Source organism: Dipteris shenzhenensis, chromosome 26 (assembly GCF_047967505.1).
Source record: "Dipteris shenzhenensis isolate YYH24624 ecotype China chromosome 26, Dip_SZ_1.0, whole genome shotgun sequence".
Taxonomy (NCBI): domain Eukaryota; kingdom Viridiplantae; phylum Streptophyta; class Polypodiopsida; order Gleicheniales; family Dipteridaceae; genus Dipteris; species Dipteris shenzhenensis.
Window position 1 is genome coordinate 25,778,034 of NC_141621.1, and position 25,482 is coordinate 25,803,515.

At 44.5% G+C, this 25,482-nt stretch overlaps 1 long non-coding RNA gene across 2 annotated transcripts; it reads right to left on the reverse strand.

Moving 5' to 3' along the window:
- Positions 1-10,959: 10,959 nt before the first annotated feature.
- On the reverse strand, positions 10,960-24,768 carry LOC147884881 (uncharacterized). Of its 2 annotated transcripts, none has more exons than XR_015543583.1 (3): positions 24,253-24,768; positions 20,858-21,084; positions 10,960-11,116 (listed from the first exon to the last, which is right to left on the reverse strand). It is a non-coding gene; the product is annotated as an uncharacterized LOC147884881 (long non-coding RNA). The 2 variants fall into 2 exon arrangements; XR_015543584.1 differs by lacking the exon at positions 24,253-24,768 and adding an exon at positions 23,420-23,802.
- Between the last annotated feature and the right edge of the window lie 714 nt (positions 24,769-25,482).

Consider the following 25,482-nt stretch of genomic DNA (forward strand, 5'->3'; position numbering starts at 1 on the left):
CATGGTGATCTAAAGACCCCAGATCTCCGGTGATCGAAAGATCCTGCTTCTTCAAGGAGGCCATAGGTACGGGGAGCATCACTCCTATGAACATATCAGTTTCCTCTTCATTCCGCTGCGCACTAAGGGAGAGAACTCCATCCCTCCCTCCCTTTCAGAACTCCATCTTCTACTCCCATCCCTCCCTCCCTTTCTTACCTCCATCTTCTACACCCATCCCTCCCTCCCTTTTCGGTTTCAGGCTTGACACTCCCCATTCCTTCGAACATGGAGGTCACGATCCTTCATCTTTACCAAATCTCCATCGACATCGACTTCCAGGATCTACAAGTTCTCCCTAAGCGGGACCCTTTCTGTTCATATGTGTCTTGATGTTTCTGTTCAAATCTTCTACATGCATGGAGGCGGGGATATAGACTCCTCTCTCCCAAGGTCCAAGATCGGGCACACATTGGATCACTGTTCAGCTCCGACCTCTTCCTTTGGTGCAATCCTACCATCTCTGGATTATCAGTGTTGCTACAACATATTTGTTCTTTACCTTTGCTTTTCCCTCCACCTTTCGACGGTGAGAGGGGGTGGCTTATTCTCTCGAGCTTCACAGTGTTCTTATTTCTTCTGATCATACGTGTAACTCAGGCACTTGAGGAAGTGAACAATTCCCTTGCAAGGGCACTCCTCTTGTGATCATCTCTTGAGCATTTCACAGGGATAGCCACCACCACCGTCGACATCCCTACACGAAGCTCCAAGCACACAATGTCTGCCCCTCCAAATTGGCAATTGAGAGGGGGTGTTAAGCAACTAGCAATCCCCAATTTCTGGGGCAAACATACCAGTCTGCAGGCCAGCCAAAAGGTAAGCCAGCAGGGGTCTGGCCGACCAGCTAGGTCAGGCCTATAAAGGCACTAGCCCCCACACTCTCAGTGACAAGACAGGACCTGCAGCTGCTCCTCATCTCCTCCATCCTTTGCTGCAGCCCCGCCTGCTCCAGTTCTGCTTTCTGCCATCTTCTCCAACCACAGGACAGGACCTGCAGCTGCTTCTCATCTCCTCCATCCTTCATTGCAGCCCCGCCTGCTCCAGTTCTGCTTTCTGCCATTTTCTCCTACCACAGGACAGGACCTGCAGCTGCTCCTCATCTCCTCCATCCTTTGCTGCAGTCCCTTCTGCTCCAGATCTGCCCCCCTTGCTCCAGATCTGTCTCTTCTGCTCCTCTGCTCCAGATCTGTCCCCTCCTGCTCCAGATCTGTCTCTTCAGACCCTTCTGCTCCAGATCTGCCCCCTTTGCTCCAGATCTGTCTCTTCTGCTCCTCTGCTCCAGATCTGTCCCCTCCTGCTCCAGATCTGTCTCTTCTGTCCCTTCTGCTCCAGATCTGCCCCCCTTGCTCCAGATCTGTCTCTTCTGCTCCTCTGCTTCAGATCTGCCCCTTCTACCCCAGATCTGCTCCTTATCTTCATCATCATCGAGCTACACGGAGGACTGCGTTACGCTCCCTCTGCTGCTATCTTTTCTACAGTTTCTCTACATGGAATCATCTTTCTGATTCACCTCAGCCACGGTCCTTGAGACACGACGGCTTGAGGTTCTTGTATTCAGTTTTTCATATTACCGATAGGCACTATGTTTTCTAAGTTCCGTTCTTCAGTTGTGTCTGAGTATTGTCTATTTTTTGATCGCTCCACTGCAAACCCTATCGTTTCTCTATAGGGACAACATCACTGCCACCACTTGTAGGTGTCCTCAGGAACAACGGCATCGGCGTAGCAACTTTCTACAAACATGATCTGCACCTCATCCATGAAAATCACACCGGGGATGACAACAACCAAATCCAACTCACAGTGTTCGAGAACAATAAAAAAGAAACAATTGGAATAATTAACACATACGGATCGCCCAAAACAAAAATAGAATATCTACTCCAAATGATCCACAACCTCATACAACTCATTACACCATCTGCAACAACATACGCACTCGGTGATTTCAACATTAACATGACGCAAACTTCAACAAAAATGGAATGACTTCAAGATTTCATGGCTCACCATAGGATGCAACTATTAAAGGCCAACAACAATCTACGGGTCAGCGATTGACCACATCTGGTGCGATAATCCTATATTTGAAAGTGTAACAGGACAAATGTTCGCATATTGGTCTAACCGCATGATACTCCATACATGTACAACAATTTAAACAACCGATTCCTTGCATACGTTCAAAAGGGCAGGCCCATTGATGAAATTCACCTTGTTTGAAAATTGAACATGGCTATTTTCTATTTGTTGTGAATTGTCTTCACTTAGTCCTTCCTTTTGGCAGGCCAAAAAGCTAGTTTTGCAGCAGGCAACATGGAGCATGTAACTACTAAGTCGAAATTGCATCTGGCACTTGGAATGGAAACTTTAGCATCGAAGTTGTATGGGTTTCCTGGAAGTAGAAAGCGAGCTTGATGTAGCTTCTAGGCAACACGCTTATTCTGACACTTGATATGCCTAGCATCATATTGGAATTTGAAATTCAGCAAGCTCTATCGGATGATGATGATGATGATATATAAGAGCAGACTCTTGAGCATCTTTGGATGGACCGGAACTTGGATCATTCGATAATGGCCAGAGTGACTAGGCAAAGCTCAAATATGTCTATATCTCGCCGCAATACATTCAAAATTGCATGTATCTTGTATCATTACCATTTTGTAGATTTTATCCCTACATCAATCAACTTTCAATCCATCCAGGTTGTGGCCTCCTCTTGCATAGCCTATACACAATCATATCATGGAAAATCAATCACTATGGAGATTGACTAACTAAGGCCAATAGCTTTCGAATACGGTTCTCCCTTCAAAAAAATTGTCATCCTTAACGTGCCATCTACGTCGTAAAGCCTTACCCACTTATACACAAAACGTTGCCTCTGCCTATTTCTATTGTCACTACTGCGCCCAATTCCAAAGAGGACTTACCCAGTCACCATTGGTGAGTCCCCTCAAAATTGCTGACTTGAAGGTGCGGGACTTTTCTACGGATCTAATAATGTTGTGTAGTTGGCATAGCAAATCTTCCATGGAGTAGCTAGGCCGCGTTTTGTAAACACAAATGCAGATGGCAACAAAAGTATTGCACGACAAGGGAACTGTTCAACTATTGTGGTGGAGGCAGGGCAAGGGAAGGAAAAGGAGATGATCAAGGTATAGGGAGAAAGGGTGAAAGTGTAGAGGGAGACAGAAGCCTTATCATCATCATGACTTTACCAACCGAGGACGATCAAAAGGTGGTAGTACTCATGTACACGTGGTAATTTGAGACTCTAGGGCGCCATATGGATAGATTACCTCCCTTTTAGTATAGCCTTGATGCAATATCTATTTTGCTCACTTACCACGAGGCTAACCCTTTCTCTTACAACTAGACACATTTGGGACGTGGTTAGCCTCAAGCAAGCTTTCTATAAAGCTCATCTTCTACATGGACCACTAACAGATATCAGAGACAGGTATACACAGATCCACCCCTTTATTCAGCATAGAACTCAGCAAGGGTCTTAGCGTGCCCTTTGCTCTAGCCCATTGAGGCTTGAATGAGGTTTTCCTTTTGGTGTACTTTGCACTTTGTCCCATAGGGACGTGAGGCCTCCCGCGGATGTTAATACATCTCTCTCTCTCTCCCTCTCTCTCTATAGATGCACCACAGGTGAAAGAGTATGGACGACATCTACTTGAGCTAGGGGCTGTCCATGATTTGATCATTTACAATGATCTACAGAGATGGCCATCATCTGGTGGTCTCACTTGTTTCCCACATGGCGGAGGGACAAGCACAGTGGACTACCTATTGGGTCCCTTGGCCTTTACCTCGCGGATATATGACTTTATTGTGCCCCCTCCCCCACTTGGTGCTGATCACTCGTACTTAGCCTTTTGTATCTCTACCTCTATGCCAGTCACAAGGAGGGTCCCCCCCACGCCCACTTGTGTACAAGTTCACTTTGATCGTGCCATGGACCCCATCTATGTGAGCAACCTGGCGCAGGGGCTTCCAACCCTACTAGTTGGAGATAATGTAGACCTCGCCCACGCCTCAAAACACCCTTGCCATAGTGGTCATGGACGCAGCCATCAGGTCTTTCCCCACGACTCGATCTGCACGTGCCTCACTAGGGAAGATACCATGAATCCTTGGTATGATGATGAGTGCAGAGAGATGAGAGCTCACCTCACACGTGAGCAAGCCCTTGGCCACTTGACATCACCTGAGGCACAACGGATCTCATGGCGACTGACACGCCGTAAGCGGCCGACCTTCCTCACCCAGAAGAATGGAAGAGGTGATCAGCTCATATCGAGGGGGGGATCCTACCATTGGCTAGGGGCTTCTATCGAAGGGGAAGCCACCTATCCCGTCACAGACCCAAGTATTTGGCACCCTTATGCATGCTCTCTTTATGATGTTCCGATGCAGGCACCAACTGATATGTCCACTATGCCTAGGCCCACCACTTGCCACTTGTTCACTGCACAAAATGTGCAGGCTGCACTCAATTGGCTTCATAACAGGAGAGCACACGACAATAAGGGGCTACGAACGGAGCATTTCGATCATGGGCACAAGATTTTGGCTCCGGTCCTAGCGCAGATGTTCAACCACGCCATGTCACAGCTTCCCACCCTCATGGAGTACCACCACCATTGTACCGATACACAAGGCAAGTGACCCCATGGATACTGGGAACTATCGAACTCTCATGATTGGCCACACGCTGGCCAAGATCTATGGATCGATATTGGAGAGGGAGATCAGCATCCATATAGAGTCAGATCCCCTTCAGGTGCCAAAGGTAGACTTGGTAGTGTACAATGGTCTTCAGTGATGGCCATTGTCTGGGGGCTTACATGTTTCCCACATGGAGGGAGCACTAGTACTGTAGACTACTTGATGGGTTCACCGACTTTTGTGACACCCGGTACAAGATTTTTCAGTTCCTCCCACCTTCATACTTGTCATGAAGTGTCATGATTACACTATCAGATATAGTACGTGATCCACCTGCCCCCATTCAGGTCTGAGTACATTTTGATCATGCCCTTGATGCAATATACATGAGCCACTTATCCCGTGGTCTAGCAACCCCCATGAGATATGATGCAAACCTCGCTCTTGCCTTAGACACACTAGTGTTAGTGATTCATGATGCCCCCACCAATCATTCCCTACAATCAGATCTATAACTCATACCTCCACTGGAAAGATGCCACAAACCCATCGAGAGATGTGATCCTACCTCATATGGGAGGAGGCTTGACGAGATCTGAGGCACAACGGATTTTCACGACCTATGACGCCGCGTCACATAGGATGGATGAGGTGATGGGATCTTTGCATCGAGGTGATCCACCTTTGTATGGGGGCTCTTACCTGAAGTGAAATAGCTATCACATGTCCATATGTTTGGCACACGTATGCGACATGCTTCTATGGCGTCCCGTCTCAAGTACCACTCGATGTGTCTACTCTCTCGAGGCCCACCACTCGCATTCTATTTACTCCACTAAATGTGAGAGCTGCATTACGCAACTCCACAAATGGAGAGCGCAATACCGTGGGGGGGTATGGGTTGGGTAATTCGCACATGGATAGGAGGTCTTGGCCCCGATCCTAGCACATATATTCAATCATGTTGTATGTCATGGCTTCCCTCCTGCTTGGAGTACCACCACCATTGTGCCGATACACAAAGCAACAGATCCCATGGATATTGGGAACTACCACACTCTCATGATTGGTTATACATTGGCCAAGGTCTATGGGTTGGCACTAGAGAGAGAGAGATCAACTCCTACACAAAGACACATAGGTAGCGAGCTTTGTGACAAGCTGGTTTTAGGAGTTTGGATCATATCTTTTCGAAGGCCTTTGACACAGTTCCACTAGCTTGCATGATCAAATGACTACAGGAGATGCAGATTCCAGATGTCATGATTTGGAGGTGGTGATGGAGTCATCTATACGACTAGCTAAGAGTGGGGTTTGCATGGCCTAGTGTGCACACATTTCAATTTGGTTTGACAGACAAGGGCATTCAAATGGATCGTCTCCTCCCCTTTCAGTACAGCTTGGATTCTGCTAATCCCTAGTCCCATGGGATAAGATCAACCGTATTATACGGTTGGACCTACTCCATCTTTATACATCACGGACTTGGGGAGGGAACCAGGAGTTTCCCACTAAGACCCGATTCTACCGCAATCATCTCTTAAGTGTGTCGGAGGATGGAGTGATCATCATACCTCAGTGTCTAGAGGCCATACAATTTCCACATGCCCTCATAATTGCCATTGGACAAATGCGGGTCTCATCCCATCTGCAGAGCATTGAGACACAGAGAGCCATGAGTACACCCACGGAGCAACAGATTTGCAAATTGTGCACTTTAGGGGAGTTAGAGACACAGAGGAGCATTTCCTATATACCTTCCAGTCTACTATGAGATCTTAGGATGCTACCACTGCCTCTTCCAAGAAGGACATGGCTTGGCCTCTCTCCCGACTAATCGACTTTCAAGACTAGGTCAATATTGGGCTTTATCTAATGGATTCAAGACGACATAGAGAGATCCTTCTACGTCAAATCACAAAATAGAAGAGGGTAGTGCCACAGGAGATAGGGGTAGAGATCAAGCCCGATGACACGTCACGTATTTCTACATATTTGCATTTCGCTCCTAGGCATGTTGGGGTAGAGGAGGAGGAGATTAATGACATGAGGGTAGCATGAGATGAGCCATGATGAGGAGGGACACAGCTAGAGACGCAAGAGCCACACATGATGTTGCGATGGACCAAAGCACGCACGATGGAGGTCTAGCCCGTCACACCTCTACTCTGTGGAGACTGTCCAACCAAAGGCATCACTATCAATGTGGCCTACAGAATATAGAGATCTCGGAGACCACGCCCCCGCCACAGCGTGAGACCACCAGATAGACATAGATACGAGATATTTTCACAAAACACAGGAGAGCTACCGTGGCACCTGACTATGTCTTCTAACTCTGATTTGGATTCTAGGCCTAGCTATTTGTCCCTAGTTTTAGACTTTGAGTTTGTGTTTTGTATTTGTTAGTTTAGTTTAGTATAGTACTCAGCAAAGGGTCTTATTGAGCCCTTTGCCTTAGCCCATAGCATTGTGTGGATAAAAATGTAAATAGTTTTTTCACTTGTTGCATGCTTGCGGGTAGGCACTTAGCCTTGCACATAGTGATCTGTGAGCACCCTTTTGTCAGAAGGATCTACTCTGATGTAAAAAACTCTTTGAGCTTATAAATGGTTTTTGCAGGGTTTCAGTGAAAAATGATGAGCCCAAGTTGTTTCTGAGTCACATGTTTATGTTGTCATGAGTGTTTCCTGTTTTTTGTGAGCCATGTGAGCCTTCCATGCGTTGGGATTGGGTTCATTATATGCATGAGGTACATGGGCTGGCTGTAGGTCCTTCTGACGAGATGGCAGAAGAAGGATGGTAATTGTGGCTAGCTCAGATCCTACTCGAAGGACGGGCTGTTTCTCTTGCTGGAAGCTTCGGGATTTGGATGGATCTCTAGTGTGCAGGGCCGGGAGGACCTTGGAGGAGAGCAGGCAATTTCGATGTTGATCTGCTCGGGTAGATGGTTTACTTGATCACTTTGTAGAAGGCCGACTATTCTGTTCATGGTTGTAAGGCATTGTAGGCATATGTATTGAAGGCTGGTTTTAGTATAGATATAGTAGAAGTAGTGGGTGACTAGAGAGGAATTTGACGTTGGATCGTGAAAGAAGCCGATTCATTGCAGAAGGAGATCAGAGCTGTGTGAGTATTGTGTGCATCTCCTAAGGCACTTGTGATCACCATTAGACATGGCCTTGGCGTGAAGACAGATGGCTTGTAGCCAGCTCATGGCGGGTAAGGGAACACATTAAGATGGTCGCAGGATAATCCCAGGAGGCGGGTGCTTTCGTGAGCAGGACAGAAGCCACAAGGCAGTATCATCACATGAAGGAGACGGGCGACGAAGGAGAGTGGGAAGAGAGCAGTTGTGGAGCGGAGTGGAGGGTGGATGAATTACGAGAAGCTCGAGATCTACATTGATTGCAATGGAGACAGCTCGATGATAGCTCAAGTGGATGCAGATGGTATCATAAAAGGAGTTTGAGAGCGGAAATCTATAGTGAATATTTGCCAACAATTATTTTGGGAGTGGAAGGTCTGGTGGACGACGACTCCACTCACCGGTTGCTTGCTAGTCATAGCTAGCACCTTGTGACTTATATGGTGTATAGTCTAAGGCATAGTTCTAAAATGAATTGTGGCAAAGATAGACGGCTCCTTTGAAGGAAGTCCCGTTGATGAGCATGTGTTGGTGTTGTCTAGATTCCATATACTCACGGTGTTCTAGTGTGGGCTTCTCTCATGAAGTATCGTTTGTTGATCACGCTAAGAAGGCAGATGGTGTCTCGCTCTTGCATTGAGCTTGTGGTAATTCTCGAAGGCAATGGTTTGCTTACAGAAGATATATGAGTCCTATGAGCAGTCGTATGTGAGTCTAGAAGGGCTCACTATTGAGATTGGCCGCATATGAGCAGTAGTCTGGTTTCAGAAAAAGAGACAGCATAGGAGCTATGGGTCACAGGAAATTTGGTGTATAGGCAACTGGTATTGGTCATGTGTGAGTCGAAGAACTCTTTGTAAGTGTTTGATGGCATTGAACAATGGTGGTGGCTTTGAGCATATGAGACAGTTGGTTCACTAGATGACAAGAAGTCCGGGGCTGTTCATGTTTGATCTTGTCATGGGAGATATGAGCATGGGACTCATAGATGAGTCAATGGCAGTTATGCAGATTTGAAATGGTCAATGTGTTGTGCATTTTGAGTTGTGTTTCTTGTGTATCTTGGTGTCTTCTCTCAGTCAATTTGTGGAAGTTTGTTTGAAGTTTTTGTGTCGTGGATACATGCTCTGGACTCTGGTGTTTCTACTCTATCTACGAGCTGCCCACACCCTGCTGATCCCACTCAAATCCTGATTTCAGTTTGTTTCTACAATTGCAGTTAAAGTGAAGGATGATGTTATCTCTTAAATTTGGGCCAGAAGTACTTGGTGTTTGGTTTGAGGGTTTTCATGTTGAGGTTATGCTTTCCCTGGTTCATGGAGATTATTGGTGTGTGATAGTGCATGTGAACGATGAGGAGTGGGCTGAAGTAGAATGGCTTCCTGAAGACATGTGGCCTGAAGATGTACTGAGTGTTGATGTGTGCAAAGATGAAGACTTTGTATGAGAGTTACTTTGCTCTGTGTTTTGTTTTCCAGTAGCATATATAGTGGATGAGAGTGGCTATAAAGGCATGATTGGCTCTATCACTTTTGTGCATCCAGCGGCTTGTATGAGCATGTGTCACTCTAATATTCTACTTTGTCTCATAGGCCCCCAAGGCCTCCTGACGATCATAATATCTCTCTCTCTCTCATGTTTACTTAATTATATTTACTAGGTGAGAGGCGATTTGTGAGGCCTTCACAGAAGAGTTCCTCCTCTACCAATGCAAGGTGCCTTAAAAGTCCTGAAAATATGAAAAAACGTCTTTCATTTCGTGGGAAACACACATTTTAAACTGTAATAAAGTAAAGTTCTCCACAATGATTGGGAGTCTTCATATGCCTACAACATCACTATGCACAAGCTGTAGCTGCCGAACATCTTGAAAAGGCATATTGTGAAAGTTTCCTATATCTGTGGGCTGCTCAACAAGTATGTATGTGCATATAAGTCAAGATGTGATTCACATGAAATGGGGCTAGCTTTATAAGAGCCTGACCTCACAATGGAAGCACACTTGCAAGACTAAATTACACTCAACACTATCTACACTCAGCACTCACTCATAAATATTTGTGCACAAGAATAATTCAACCATAAATACTCAGATCTAGAGAGATATGAACAGCATGTAGAACAGTTAAAAGTACCAACTATACTGCACCAACAATGAGGTCAATCTCATACAAAAGTATAACCAACTAATCAGCACAGACCTGCAGCAATGTGATGCAGTGTCTGGCTCAATATGTGAGCTACTGTGCTGCTCAAAAACTGCTTCTCCACCCTCAGACTGCTTATGCTCTTTGGAGAGATTCAGTAGCTTTTTGTGACTGAGAAGGCTAGGCCTTTTGGTCCCTACTTATAAGTTATAAGAGAGGGGCTGGATGATCCCCACCCTTCATGCATAGAAGTGGAGAAAGTGGGAGAGGAGTTCCACTAGGCACATTTTCAATGAGACCAACAGTGCAAAGTACAACCTACATAATATTAGGGCTAAAGCCAAATCCTAACTTTAACTTGCCGATGTGGCCTGAGAAAGTCACACCACTACATAAAGCACATATTATACCTCAGCTTGATTATCACAAATTAAAAATGACGTCATGGTGATGCCATAAAGGTCCACCCTAAATAAGGAAGAGTACATAACTATTCCATTGAAACATACAGTGACATTTTTCTCACCACACTTTTTTCTTCGTCATATGTCGATTTTTCAATGCCAGCATCTCGCCTTCCCTTAACAACTGTAGAATTGCCACACAAAAAAAATTTGTATATAAATAAAGGTGCTATTAGTAAGCATCAATGTTTGGTTATGATGCAATGGATCATGCATTAACTATGAGCATAATTCAAATTTCGTAGCTTGGATCATTTATTTTGAGAAGTTTGATGTATCCCATCCTTATGACCGCTTATGGCCCTACAAACCAACTAGGAGTTTTACTTGTGCATGATCTTAAGTCACCTATGATATCCGTAGAATTAATTATTTCACCATACTCAAAGCTCAACTCGTTCGATTGAAGGAAAAACAAAAAGTTGATCAACAAAATAAAGATCAATGTGTCATGAAATATTCATCATTGCTTGTTTGAATCAAGTTTAAGACTAGACAAACCTGAGACCCTCTTAGAGATCCATGTCGAAAAACTCTCAAAATCAACTTCTTTACTCAATTAATGCCATTGAATGCTGTTGCAGCATCATCAAGATTCCCGCCTCAAACCTCAATGGTGAACAGACTCTTTTCTACAATTGAATGCAAAAAGGGGTAAGGCTCTCTCTCTCTCTCTCTCTCTCTCTCTCTCTCTCTGACATAGAAGACTATGCATGCAAAACACCCCAAGGGTCAACCATGATCGACTATGTGATCATAATACCAGCTACAAGGGATACAATCGAATACCTCAAGATTGATAAACAGACCCTTGAGTCAGCCCACAAAGCAATATCACTAAGACTCAAAAAAACAAGGTTTGCCGCAGAAAAACAGAAACTTACAGCACCTCCCAGGCTGAGAATGAATTATAAAAAGGTGCACATCTATAAGAGGGAATTAAACAACAATATCACATTGTCAGACGCATTCTGCATGCCAAGCAATGAGTAAATGCATGACAGAAATACTGCAGAAAACAACCCATAAAAAGTACAGGGAAGAGAAAAGGCATGCCCTGCAACAACTGGTACAGCCAGGAATACAGAACAGCAAATAAGGCTTGGAAAATAGTAGACACAACCAGGAAAGAGTTTAAAGCTAGAGCATACAAACAGGTGGTAAGGAGCAAAAAGAGAAGATTTCTCAAGAACAAACAGCTCGAAAATATCAAGAAGCTTAAAAAGACCACACAAAGTTTTTCCAAAAGCCTTAGAGGTGGGATTTCCCTCAGAATGGCAGCTCAATAGGATTATACCAATACACAAAGGAGGGGACAGCAAGGTGGCAAAAAACTATATAAGAATCATGGTAAGCAGCCTACTGGTCAAACTATATGGTATCATCATTGAGCAAAAAATCAGCAGATAGATGGAGGCACAAGGAATTAGGGCATCATCCCAAGCAGGTTTCTGCCCCAAGCACTCAACAATGGATCATTTAGTATCTATAAGAGAGGAAATGAAGGTTGGAAAAAAAAAAGGGGCGGGGGGGCGCTGTCTACTGCAACTTTGTAGACTTCGAAAAAGCTTTCGACACAGTTCCACACAAACAGCTATGGGAGATATTAGAAAAGATCCAAGTCCCCCAAGCACTTAGAGAAGCCACGCTCCGACTATACAAGAGGGTGCTGGCTGAACTGATGCAGCCACTAGTAGGTGGTCATGCTCTAGAAATAAGATCATCATAAGTAGCGACATGGGGGTCAAGCAAGGTTGCCCCCTCTCAACAGCTCTCTTCGGTCTTTTCATAGATGAACTAGAAGAGGATGAGAGTAAACAGCAAAGAGGGAGTTCAAATTGCAGGTATGTCCTACTGCTGCTCATTTAAATAGATGACGTAGTCTTCTTTGCAAAGGATGAGGAACATGCAAGCACTCTTGGATTCACTAGGCAAATTGTGAAGACACTCAAGCATGCAGATCCACATCACCAAGACCAAAGTAATGGTAATCGGAACTTGAATAAACAAATGGACTTCACATTCATCTTTGGACACAATGACTTCATAAAAATATCTAGGCTTGGAATATAAAGGCAACTCCAAATGGAATGCTTACGTGGAAAGGAGAATAATGGGAGGTTCATACAAATACCTAGGGTTGGAATATAAAGACAACTACAAATCGAATCCTTGTGTGGAGAAGAGAATAATGGGAGGTTTGACAGCACTATACAGCTTCCAAAATAAGTGCAGGAAGGCACACCATGGAACTGGGAAATGAGAAAGTTCTTGTAACCCATGCTTGTGCAAATAGTGATCCTCTATGGATGCCCCCAGCTTGGGCATCTGGGCTCTCTAGAGTTTATTGGAGAAGAATCAAAACATTACATAAATGATTTCTCATAGAAGGCCAAGGTACTGACATCCTATCCCATCCTGCTGGCTGAGACTATGATACCTCTTGAAAGGGAAGCATTATGCCAAGACATGGTCTACCTCAACAAGCTTGGGAAGATGGATGCAGTCGGGATTACATGCAAAACAATGGAGGCTACACAGACCACTGGATGACACAGGGAGGAGGGGAAATAAATGAAGCTATGGGTTTTGGGACACTACAAAAAAGTCATCGGGCTAGCACAGCAGTTAGCTAAGAAAATACTTACAAAATAGCAAGTTTTATTAGAAAAAATTTGATGTAAAAGAGCCATTATTAGTTAATAGAGGTTACCAATCCCATAGATCCTAAAGGGTATCAAGTGAACTTTAATACAACCATATCAATCATATTCTCTCTCTCTCTTTCTCTCTCTCTCTCTCTCTCTCTCTCTCTCTCTCTCTCTCACACACACACACACACGCGCGCGCGCGCGCACGCATACACACACGCACGCACGCATGCATGCACATACACATGCATACGAGCATGGGATTTAGTGAGCCCTTTGCTTCATTCAGCCCACTGTGGCTTGTATGAATTACTCTCTTGATTCTGTCCTTTGGAGAGAACTCAGGTCTCTAGGTCTTGAATGTCCAGGTGTGTGACACTTGGCCCATCTATCTTGTAGGTCGGAGAGACCATGTCGATGGGGAAAGCATGCCATCGCCCAAGCTGCCATGCCCCAAGTGAACTTCCGCTCGATCCATTGCACCCTGGCCAAGTGATGCCTCATATGCACCAACCATTGCCCTATGGGTAAACCTTCATACACTGCTAACCCAAAAAAATAAGAGATCTTCCAAGCTAGTCCCTATGATACCTCCTGCAGATGAAGCTAGTGCTGCTCTTGTTAAGGGGTCCAAGTTGACACATCCAGTTGGGGTTGTTTACCAATGTAAGTGGTATAGGATTAAAAAGGCACGTCTGCTACCTACTCTAAATACCGTATCCTAGATGGCTAGAGTTACGTTGCCATTCAGATACGCGGTTCACATGTTGACAAGGTGCTATGCTTGCATTGTCCATTCATTGAGTACCACTCATGCAGCATTGTAGCAACGAGGAACATGTTGTACGAGAAGCGGCCTTTCGGGGAGTTCAATGTCAACAGCGCTAGCTTTGTCACCGCATTCGCCCCAAGCATATATTTTCTCCTTTGCCGCTTTGCTGCTTAGAACCGTCTGTACAGCGCCAACCACCCAAAAAAAACGTTGTCTTCTCCCTTCTTGTTCTGTTCCTATCTTGTAAATACAGGTCAAACGCCAGTTGACATATCGTGTTTACTTTGTAGCTTTGCTCGTTCCCCCCCACTATACAGTGCAACCCACCTAATACAGTCATTGCCTTACCCCCTACTTTTGGATTCCAAGCTTATATGTAGAAATAGAAACATGGGATGTGTAAGTTTCTTTCTGTGCTAAATGGCCAATCACTCTAATCCTCTACCAATCCATTGAGTCCCATAACCCACATCGCTTTGGGTTTGACTTCATCTAGAGTGACCAACTCTAAACCTGGGTAAGGCACAGCGTGATCCTATTATAGGAAGAAAACTCCAATAGGAACTCTTATCCTAGAGAACTGACCAAACTAGAGTGGAGGGTCTATGGCCCTTTGGATTCCTTCCTAGATGTTCCCACCATGCCTTTGGTATGGCCTTCTCGATCTCCAAAATCATGCTATTAACTCCTCTCAAGTGCGCAAGTGCTCTCAACCTCTCCTTGGGCTGTTGGGGGAGTAGACTCTAGGCTCCATAAGGAAAAGCCAGACCATTGTCCAACTATGCCCAACCAATGTGTGTGTGTCAGCCTAGCATACGACCCTCTTGATCATGGACATCTAGGTACCAAACCAAGGGCTATCCCTCAAACTCATCTCTACACTAGGGGTTCACCCAAATCAAGTTGCCTGAAAGATGTTGCCACAATCTCATCAAGCTTCTCAACAATGGCAACCCCTTCCCTGTGAGAGGGGACTCTGTGAAGATCCACTGGTGAGATTGCTGCCACTATATTTCTATGCGGAGTGTGTTCCTTAGTATTCCCTCTCATAAGCAAGTGGTTCCAAGGCTCGGAGCCTACGCTAGAACCCTGAAAATGAGGGTTAACAAAGCTCCCTACAAAGGAGAATGTAGTTGAGCTCCACTAGAGGATCTTGAGTCAAACACTTTCTGACACGGGGTAAATATGCTATTTAGTTGAAATGTCAAGTCCCACTAGACATCATAGGTATCTCACCAGCTATTGAAAGCTAAGGTGAATACCCCACACCTGGAGAGCTCCTCGGGAGACTATGTAGAAACCAGCTAGCATACTTAGCCTACATTGTAAAATAATACACCTCCAAAATACGTCAAACTCTCTACAGACTCCCACATGAACCCTCCATGAACGGAGCGGTATCATTCACGAAGTCCAAGTCAAAACAACTGATTCAACATCCTTTCTCTCCCAAAATGATTACAAATCATTTACGAAGCTCACAATGAGATATTACAAGATAAAAATGAGAAAAACTTCTCTTTCATAGCTTCAATTAGGAGCCTCTCAGAACCAAAATGATCATACAACACCCTCTACTACTTGGGAGCGAAAAAAAGCAAGTTGCATGCTCAACAAAATATGAAGAATGGGTAGTGGAGTATCTGAACACAACTCATCTCCATCCAACTTGGGGAGGCATGTGGGGGTTAGAGTACTCCACAAGAGAGATGGAGAGAGGGGGTGAATACACAATGCCTCATATATAATTTGGAAGGTGAATATACAGAGGATAATTTGGAAGGCAACACATCCATAAAAGGTGCAAGGAAGACTCATATATAATTTGGACGGCAACACATAAACAAACTCAACACCTTCCATAATCAACTTCCATGATCCATCATTCAACAAGAGTATGGGCCTCATTGGAAGGTTAAGATACCATATGTAAGTGGAGAGGACAAGAAGAGAGTATGTGAGAGAGTACACCATAGACATCTACAATGTAACTCTATTGAAAAATGAAGACCTTTTATGTGATGGATCTCAGCTCATATAAAACTATTGCATGCAGTAAGAAAAAGGGAGATCGCTATCTATTCCAAGAGCTGAGCAACTAGTGCATGAAATAGTGCATGAAATAATAGTGAAAGATATGAAAAACAGTCTCGTTTATTCATAGGCGACAGCTTTATTCATCTCCTCAGCTCAACCGAGCTTGTTGGAGTTACAACTCACACACACTTAGCTACAACGACTGATTGACAGAGGCACCGAGCCATGAACTATATGGGAGACTGTCGCCACGCTCATCACGATCGGCTTCCAAGGCATAATCAAGTGCACCAACTCCAGAGACAACTACGCCACCAGCAACCCGTGATTACAGGAGAGACTACGGCCCTTAATCTCTCTCTCAAGGTACTCCATGCAGCCAGCCATGCAAGTGACAAGTGGCTGATCCAGTCCCTCCTTTCAACCATGCTCTAATATTGACCAACCTAGAGTTTGCTTACACCAACACCCCCCTCAAGCAAAAGGGAGGGCAATGTACATTAGAGAATGCTTCCCGACACAGCAAGTCAGGGATAGCAAGAAGTTTTTTTTAATCATCCACACAGCAAGTGAACGGAAAGTAAACATCTTCTCAAAGCAAGAGAGAACTCTGATCATCATGCCTTTGGACAAGACAAACTTAGGTATTATTATTATGCAAATCAAGAATCTAATCTACGCTGTCGACTACGTATGAACACGGAATTCAGAATGCCCATTCATCTCCGTCACTTGAACTTGCAACACACAGTCCCGCGACCTCCTCTGCTACATGTGCACTTTCTCCTTTGTTCTTCTGAGCAATATCATCTCGCTTTTTGAAGCAATATTCTTCTCTATGTCCAAGATTGCCACAATATCCACATTTCTGCCCGTCCTTGTTCTTTGCTTTAGATAACTTGCTTACGAATGCTTGTTCCTGATCGATGGTCAGTACCTTGCGCCTTTCTTCATCCAATAGCATCGAAATCATTTCTGAGAAACTTGCATCATTGTTAACTCTTAGGATCTTGACAAGATCATCATAAGCTGGTATAAGACTGGAAAGAAGTACAGCCTTAGAATCATCATCTTCCATACGAACACCAAGATCAGTAAGCTGCCTAAGGATAGCGTGCATTCGATTTAGATGCTCTCCAAGCGTCTGATTTTCCATCATCTTCAAACCAAAAAATTGTTGCTTCAGTAATACCTTTGAGTTTCGAAGCCTCGATCCAAACAAAGTTTCTACTGCAGTCCAGTTCTCGCATGTCGTCTTGGAGAGATCAAGATGGTGGCTATACCTTCCACCAAGTGCTCGCCCGAGAATTCCTAGAGCCTTCTCATTCCTTTCTTCCCATCGATCCACCAATTCGCGGGAGTCATGTGCCTTTTTCCCGGTCAGTTTCTTCTCAGTACCTGAGACTATCGACCAAAAGCCCTTCTCCATCAAATACAATCGAAGTGTGAGCTGCCAAATTGGGAAGTTAGTGCCATTGTAAGTAACCAGCTTCACAGCATGTTCAGATTTATTCTCCATCTTCTCTGGTTCTGATACCACTGATGGATCTCAGCTCGTATAAAACTATTGCATGCAGCAAGAAAAAGGGAGATCGCTATCTATTCCAAGAGCTGAGCAACTAGTGCATGAAATAATAGTGAAAGATATGAAAAACAGACTCGTTTATTCATAGGCGACAGCTTTATTCATCTCCTCAGCTCAACCGAGCTTGTTGGAGTTACAACTCACACACACTTAGCTACAACAACTGACTGACAGAGGCACCGAGCCATGAACTATATGGGAGACTGTCGCCACGCTCATCACGATCAGCTTCCAAGGCATAATCAAGTGCACCAACTCCAGAGACAACTGCGCCACCAGCAACCCGTGATTACAGGAGAGACTACGGCCCTTAATCTCTCTCTCAAGGTACTCCATGCAGCCAGCCATGCAAGTGACAAGTGGCTGATCCAGTCCCTCCTTTCAACCACGCTCTAATATTGACCAACCTAGAGTTTGCTTACACCAACATTATGGTCCTCTCTAGACCTTAGTCTATAATGCAATTTACACCATTCTTAACAGTGTAGGCCGAGATAGAAGCCGAAGGCCATAGGAATGTAATGAAATTCGCAACAAAGGTGAGTCAAAGCATCTCACTTGTACTACAATGGACCTCCGATTCAGATTGACTCGGATGTTAGCAACCTTGTCCTTCTCAATGTGCACCCCCATGTGCAAGCTCTACTGTGTAGTTCTCTCAAGGTCAGATCACCTTGGATGTCAACAATCTGGTCATTATATATAACTGTCCTGGCAGCAACATGGTTGCTTGCTCAACTAGAAAAGTCACCTACTCACTCATGTGAAGTTCTCCTTGTACCATAGGTCATGTGCAATCCCTTGTACATGCTGCTTCTAATTAGGGTCTTCAAGTAATTCCTTGTAGATATGTCTTCAAGTCATGCCTTGTACATGGTCTTTTCTACTCACTCACAAGAGATCTTTAAATCATCCTTGTACAATTAACATCTCACCTGCCACTATAATTCTCCTATAATTCACCATCCCAATGAATAGGAGGGCTATTGTCATTAGGAAAAAAGGGAGCTCATTTTGGGGCCCTGTAAGAAATTCACTATTTTCTCTTTTCTCTCTCTACAAAAGCAAGAAAATATGGATACTTGCGTGAGAAATGTCAGTGTGAAAAGAAATAAATATATTCTTTCACATGCTTTACATTCAATGTTCATATAAGAGCAACACTTTTCTGTGCAGAATTTGGTGATTCTGACACCGCAGACGCGTCCGGAACAGCCCAAAACCCCAAAAACGGCACTGGAAACGCTGGAATCGGACATCCGGAGGCCCGGAAACGGCCAAAAAGGGCCGAAAAGTGGGATTTGCAGCAAAACGCGATCTGGCACCTTTTGAAAGACGAGGGTTATCTATGGACAAACAATAGAAAGAGAAAGCTTGAACTAAAAATCGGGTGAAGATACATCCACAAAGCACACATAGGCAAGGTAGGGTGTGACTGGTGTATTGTGAAATACTACACGAGAAGAATCTTCAACATAGAATAGCACATAGACAATCTTAAAAGGACCAACCCTCATGATAATCTCAAAAGGTGCCAGATCGCGTTTTGCTGCAAATCCCACTTTTCGGCCTTTTTTGGCCGTTTCCGGGCCTCCGGATGTCCGATTCCAGCGTTTCCAGTGCCGTTTTTGGGGTTTTGGGCCGTTCCGGACGCGTCTGCGGTGTCAGAATCACCAAATTCTGCACAGAAAATAAATTTTTAAAAGATTCAAATTAGATCATCTCATTAATGTGACATGCTTCTACGAACATATAGTACTATTTCTTTTTCTTATTTTCATCTTCTTTTGTTGAATTTTCAACGTTACGTTGGCCCACTCCTGATTGGTTGAGAGCCTATTTTCTCTCTCTTCTAAAAGGCCCCAAAATGAGCTCCCTTTTTTCCTAATGAATGTTGGGTTGAGGTTGGGTTGCCAAGTGAGTGATGGCTAATTATGATTGTTTGTGCCTCTTGCTTTCGTAAAATGCAATAATTGAGTTGACATGGCACCCGCACTTGGTCCCACAATTGTGTGAATCAGATTCTAATAAAAAACCAACTTTACAGAAAAGTGAAGTTTTTCATATCTACACAACTCTTTCAAATACTGAAAAGTAAATACTGCAGATTTATCCTTTGATATGGGGACATTGAGCCTTTCTCTATGGATGTCCAGGACTAACCAGGGAATACTGAAGGGAGTGCAGGCATTGCACAAAATGTTTCTTATGGAAGAGCTAGGGTTCAAGCATGCTACCTTTGCAAGGTTTGCTGAAATGAGGTCACATAGGCTCCCATGTAAAGCAATGGAAGCAACCACAAACACAAGGGATGTACAATGCAGGGGTCGATTGGATGGGACTTTGGGGGATGGTTCTTCCTGTCTGTGACAGACACCAACCAAGACCTTGCGATGAAGAAAATGTCAGATTAGCTATGGCATGAGCGAGGAGGGCATGAGCCAAGAGAGAGGATGGCTCTCTACAAGAAAAAGATCAAGCGCATGAAATAACACCTAAAAATGTTAGATGAGCTATGGCATGGGCCCACAGATCTAAGGTTGCTTTGTACAAAAAAAAAAAGATCAACCCCATGATATATGGGTACAAGGCTACTTCAAAGAGAGAAATGCCAGGATTCAAACAATGCCTCACATGCAAGATAAGGACCAGCTCACAAAGACCTTGAAGTAGAATCAAGTAGGTGGCAGAAGCTCCCTAGAGAAGAAAGGTTTGTAAATTATGTCCAACAGGTGAAGTACAGAATGAAGCTCACACAGTTCTTCAATGCCAAGCCTTTCAACACATCAGAGAGGGAGGGACCTGCTCAACCACTTCACCCAGCCACCCAGCAAACTTGGATCATACAAGATAATAGACTATCTAAAGGTGGTCTTCGTAATGGCACATACCCTGGTCAGATCAGCCTAGAGCTTCTGTCTGGCCTCATGCTGTGACTTTGATGCAATCAAGAGCAGTTAATCTTAGTGCTCCAGTTGTAACTCAGACTTAACATTCTTGCTGTCTCATAGATCCACATTCATACATTCTTGGTGTCCCATAGATTCACATTCATGTAGTCATTTCACACCTCTCTCTCTCTCTCTCTCTCTTTCATTCTCATTCTCGTATACCCCCCTGCCAAGCACTACGTCCAAATACATGGCTTCATAGAATAGGAGGCTCAGGGTTTCCTGGGATTAACTATATTTGTTATGAGACACAGAAACTAGCAAAACTGTACCAGTACAACCACTTTCAAGAAGGTATTGAAACATTGGATGACTATCACCTAGTTATGAAAAATAGACGAATTTGCAATCCAGGAAAATTTGTCTCAGATATTTACCGGAATTCATGATGAAACTAATGCACTTAGAGTGGACAGAGCCCTCTCAAAAAAACTGAGGTATAGACATGAATCTTCATGATGCTCCAACTGCAAACATTGACTGGGAGGCGCTAATACTGCAGCAAGTTGAAAGGTTCACTTTCAACATTTGAGCAGCTCTTAGTGATGATCCGCTTTAATCAAGTCTCACTACCACAATTGCTGTCGACAATTCATATAATCACCTGAAATTTGATATAAAGCTTAAATTATTTACATAACATCAAAATTGACAATCCTCTTGAAAACCCATAAACAATATCACCAAATCCCTCGTAAGAAGATATAGCCATAGCTGGGAACAATGTTTGTTTGTAATATGAAATTAGTTAGACCTGGCAAAGAAAGTGTATCCACCGACCCCATGTAATGAAATTAAATTTGGTGCGAATGAAGAACCAGGAGAGAGCCACTTTGAGTATTGTCCAACTGACATACATAAAGGCTTCTCCAATGGATCTGATATGGTGCGAATGAAGAACCAGGAGAGAGCCACTTTGAGTATTGTCCAACTGACATACATAAAGGCTTCTCCAATGGATCTGATATATATATATAGTACCCTCTCTATCAATCAAAATCAACCGTACAAAAAGGCACATCTTTAAAATGCTTACTTGAAGATAGATAGCCAAGAAAGTATCCTTTACTATCAAAAATCAATAGTGCACAAGGTTGATATTAAGAAAAGGTCACCCATTACATGAAGTAAGTCCGTAGGTCCATATAAAGTGCTAGTATCGTATCCAGTAATTAAATCTTCATGTTTATAGATCCATCACTGCAAGTCGCAGCTAACATGATGGCAAATGCAACATGTTTCTCATGTCCTTGAGGTGCTGCATATAATTAGTTGAGTGCTTCAACGTCATGCAGATTCGAATAAGTCTTCGTTTTACCTTCTCTGGCATGAGCGAGGATCACATACCTCGGACTCAGCTTCAGTTACAGGGCACATGGGAATGGTAGGAAAACCTGGCATATTTGAAAGACGCTGATTGCGTACAGGGCTAGCTAGGAGGCCATGTTTGGAAGTTTCCACGGTTTGAGCATGCACGTTCAAGATTAGCAACGATTAAGATATTGTTAAGCGTACATTCCATTGGCCTAAAGGCAGTGGTTACTGTCTCAATTGACCTATAATCATAAAAGGTTGCGCCACTTTCCTGCGTGGGGTTTGCAAGTGTAAATGTAAGGTAAGCAAAACTTTGTGCTCTGCGTTAAGACAACTCGTCTTCTCTTCCCACCTCTTACACATATTTAATACAAACATAGCTTTTACAAATGTTAAAGCATAACACAATCATCAATGAAATCTCACTTCCCATTGGTTCTTCAAAGAAATAGCCGATAACTATCAAAGTCTTAAGCATGCTCGAATTAGCAAAATGAAAAATCCAAAGAATCCCCATTTCTTTCTACTTTTTATGAGCCTCCAAATTCAATCGCAAATAAGGAGGCTTAGCGTCTTTAGAACCCTCATCAATTCCAACAGGTTCTATGCAACAACAACAGAATGATAGAAGGACCATCATTTAAGTAAATCTAAGTCTAAACCTGGTGAACTAAAACATTCCAGGCCCGTAGAGTTACGACGGTGTCCGAATCACACACACCGAAACTTGGCGTTTCCGTTCTTATGAATTTGATTTCCTCGCACGCACTCACCGTCGTGTCGACGTCTATACATATAGAATGTGGGATCGCGCTGACCAAATTTAACAAGAACCACGTAGACTTTGAAGAGGGGCAAGCCAACAAACCGACAACACGCGGAATACTGCATTACTGAAGTTTTACGTGCAGGAATAATACAACGTACGAATTCACAGCAGACAAGACGACAGGTTACCTCCGACCCTCCTGAACAAGTGGCGTTACTAGAGTTTACGTGCAGGAGTAGAGTTTATTGGAGTCTACATGCAAAAGATATTGATTGCAAGGTAGGATGCGATAAGATTTTTCAATAGGCTACATCTGAACCTCGGACGAGTCGACAGCAATGAGAAATCACCTATCGAGGCATAAATTGTAATTTTATGATGTTTCTGAACGCTCTGCAGTGATTTCCGGTCAGAACGCGCCACCATTCAAACATCGAAGGAAATGAGACACGAAAGCAAGAACAAGAACAAATCGATCACAAGCAAGAAAAGCCTGTATTTCCGAGCCTGCTTGGCAATTTAGAAGTGGCTGAGGGAAAGACGTTCGAAAAATGAACGGGATAGACTTTTAAGTTGTCTCACCTTGCTTCATCCCTCCCTCTCTCTCTCTCTGTCTCCCCGTTTCCTTTTTTATACCCATCGCTGCTTTTGCGCTTCCTCTGTCTCTTTTTCATCCCCATAGTTCCCCTTTCGCTAAGCATGCGGCGTGCCGCTTCTCAGAGAGATTTGATCGACTGATACTTGCATAAATCGACGTAGACACGTTTCTCACAACTAAGCATCCACGTAAGATACAAGAACAGTGCGATCGAGATTCCTCTTATTGATCATGACAAATTTGAGATGGTAGACTGACCCGTCACTGCAGCTTCAGCTCCGTTTAAAACAGGTGCTCTTGAGGTAGGAGATTCAGAAAACGCGACCGACAGGGCAAGGATGGACGTCCGCCTCGGCAAAGCCAGTTGAGAAGCCACCAGCTCGCAACGGCGTGGTAGTAAATTCGTGACTCGTGACTAAGACGGAAGTTCTCCCAGCAGAGCATCAGAGATCGACAATCGGGATAGTAAAAGAAGTCCAGACTCTACTTACGTCGCCCTCAAGAAGAAGTCGGGTACTCATCCCAAGGCAGAAACGCATTTTGCCAGAAAAACATGGAACTTGTCAGCAAGCGTTGAATCTTTCCCGCTTTCCAATGGCGCGCATGCGAGGCAGAGTGGGAACTTGGAAGCTCCGGAGTCCGAGCTCCTCTAGAACGCTGTTTAAGGCACGGAACGGATCAAGCGTCGTACTGTTCCAGAATCCCAGCTCCAGTGTGTTTTTGTCTCTCGCCATAGTCAAGGTCGAGGACTCAAGCACATTGCTTTGCAGCAGTGCCAGTGATCAATGCCAAAGCCTGAATTTCCATAGAAACGTCCAACTTTTTATAGCCTTCTATTTCTCTCTATGTGAGAGTGTGGTTTCGAAGGGGCGTGTGTGTGTGTGTGTGCAGCAGCAGCGTGCACTGAAAGCTAGGATTACTAGAAAGCAGAGAATCAGATGTTCGAAAGCGGAGATGTCGATGACGCTGGAGAGGAAACGAGCAAGCAGCCTGAGAGCTGGTTCAAGCTATGGCGATGGACGTAGGTAACGTGATTGACTTTGGAGAGCACATTGCGAGAGTCAGAACAAAGATCTGTGCGATGCTTTTACCTTGCGTTAGGTTCTGTGAGAGTGCTTTGGTACAGGAGAGTTCTTGTCGATCATATTCTCGTCGCCTGACGATCAGAAGACGCCATAGCCAAAGCCCTTGAATGCTGTTGCAGGCTGCAGCAGCAGCAGCAGCCGCGTATTGCTTCTCCTGAGAGTCCGGACTCGAGCTTACTTCTTTGTTTGTTTGGACTCATCAGTGGAGGTGATCTGCGCACGTTCTGCAGCAAACTCGGTGCCGTGCGCATTTGCCTCGTAATCATTAGACCCGAGTCCTGCTGCTGCTTCATCTGTTGCAGCCTTTTGCCGTTTGCCTCGCTTGCAGCAGCAGCTCCCATCTTTTCGTTCTGCAATCGCATCCTCCTCCACGATACCACAATTGCTCGGGCCGCGGGTTTGCCTGCAGTTCTCCTTTATCACTTGTCTCTTCTCTCTCTCTCTCTCTCTCTCTCTCTCTCTCTCTGTCTCTTCTATCTCGGGCCTCCGCCATTCTTTTCACCTTTCGCTTTCGTTTTCGTCCCCTCTCCTCGTGCTAAAAGCTTTCCCAATGCCCTGCCCTTTCCAATCGCTGCAGCGGCCCTACATACTCAGGGGGAGCGTGCTTGCCATAGCCGATACTGTTCATCGCCATCGCCATGACGTCCAGGCGTGTGTCATGACTTCGAAGCTTTTTACGAATGAAAATGTAAAAAAGAAGAGTTCTAATAAGCGGGGTCCGGGATCTGCACAGCCCTGCACAGGGCCATAGCGCCAAGGCTCGGAGCTGATGAGACGAGAAAGGAATGAAAAGGATGGGAAGAGCTGCCGTAAAAAAGGCCTGTTGGAAGAGTGTAGTTCTCCATGGGCCTGTCAAGAAAAGCTTATTAGAGCCCTAATCTCCATAGCAAGAAAAGTTCCAGGGAAAGAAGACGACTGACGTGGCATCCACGTGTCGGTCTCTTGACTCTCCGCGCTCAGCCCTGCCACGTGGCAGCCCCCACTCGGCAACGCATTTGCCACGTTATTTCCTGTTCTGATGACGTGCTTGGTTGCGCACCTCTATTTTCTTACAATGCAACCCTTCAAAAAAAAAAAACTAGTTTTGCAGTAGGCAGCCTTTCCGTCGTGGAGCAGGTAACTACTAAGTCGAAATTGCATCTAGCACTTGCAATGGAAACTACAGCATCGAAGTTGTATGGGTTGCCGAGCTTTCTTCTTTTTACAAGAAGTAGCGAGCTTGATGCAGCTTCTGGG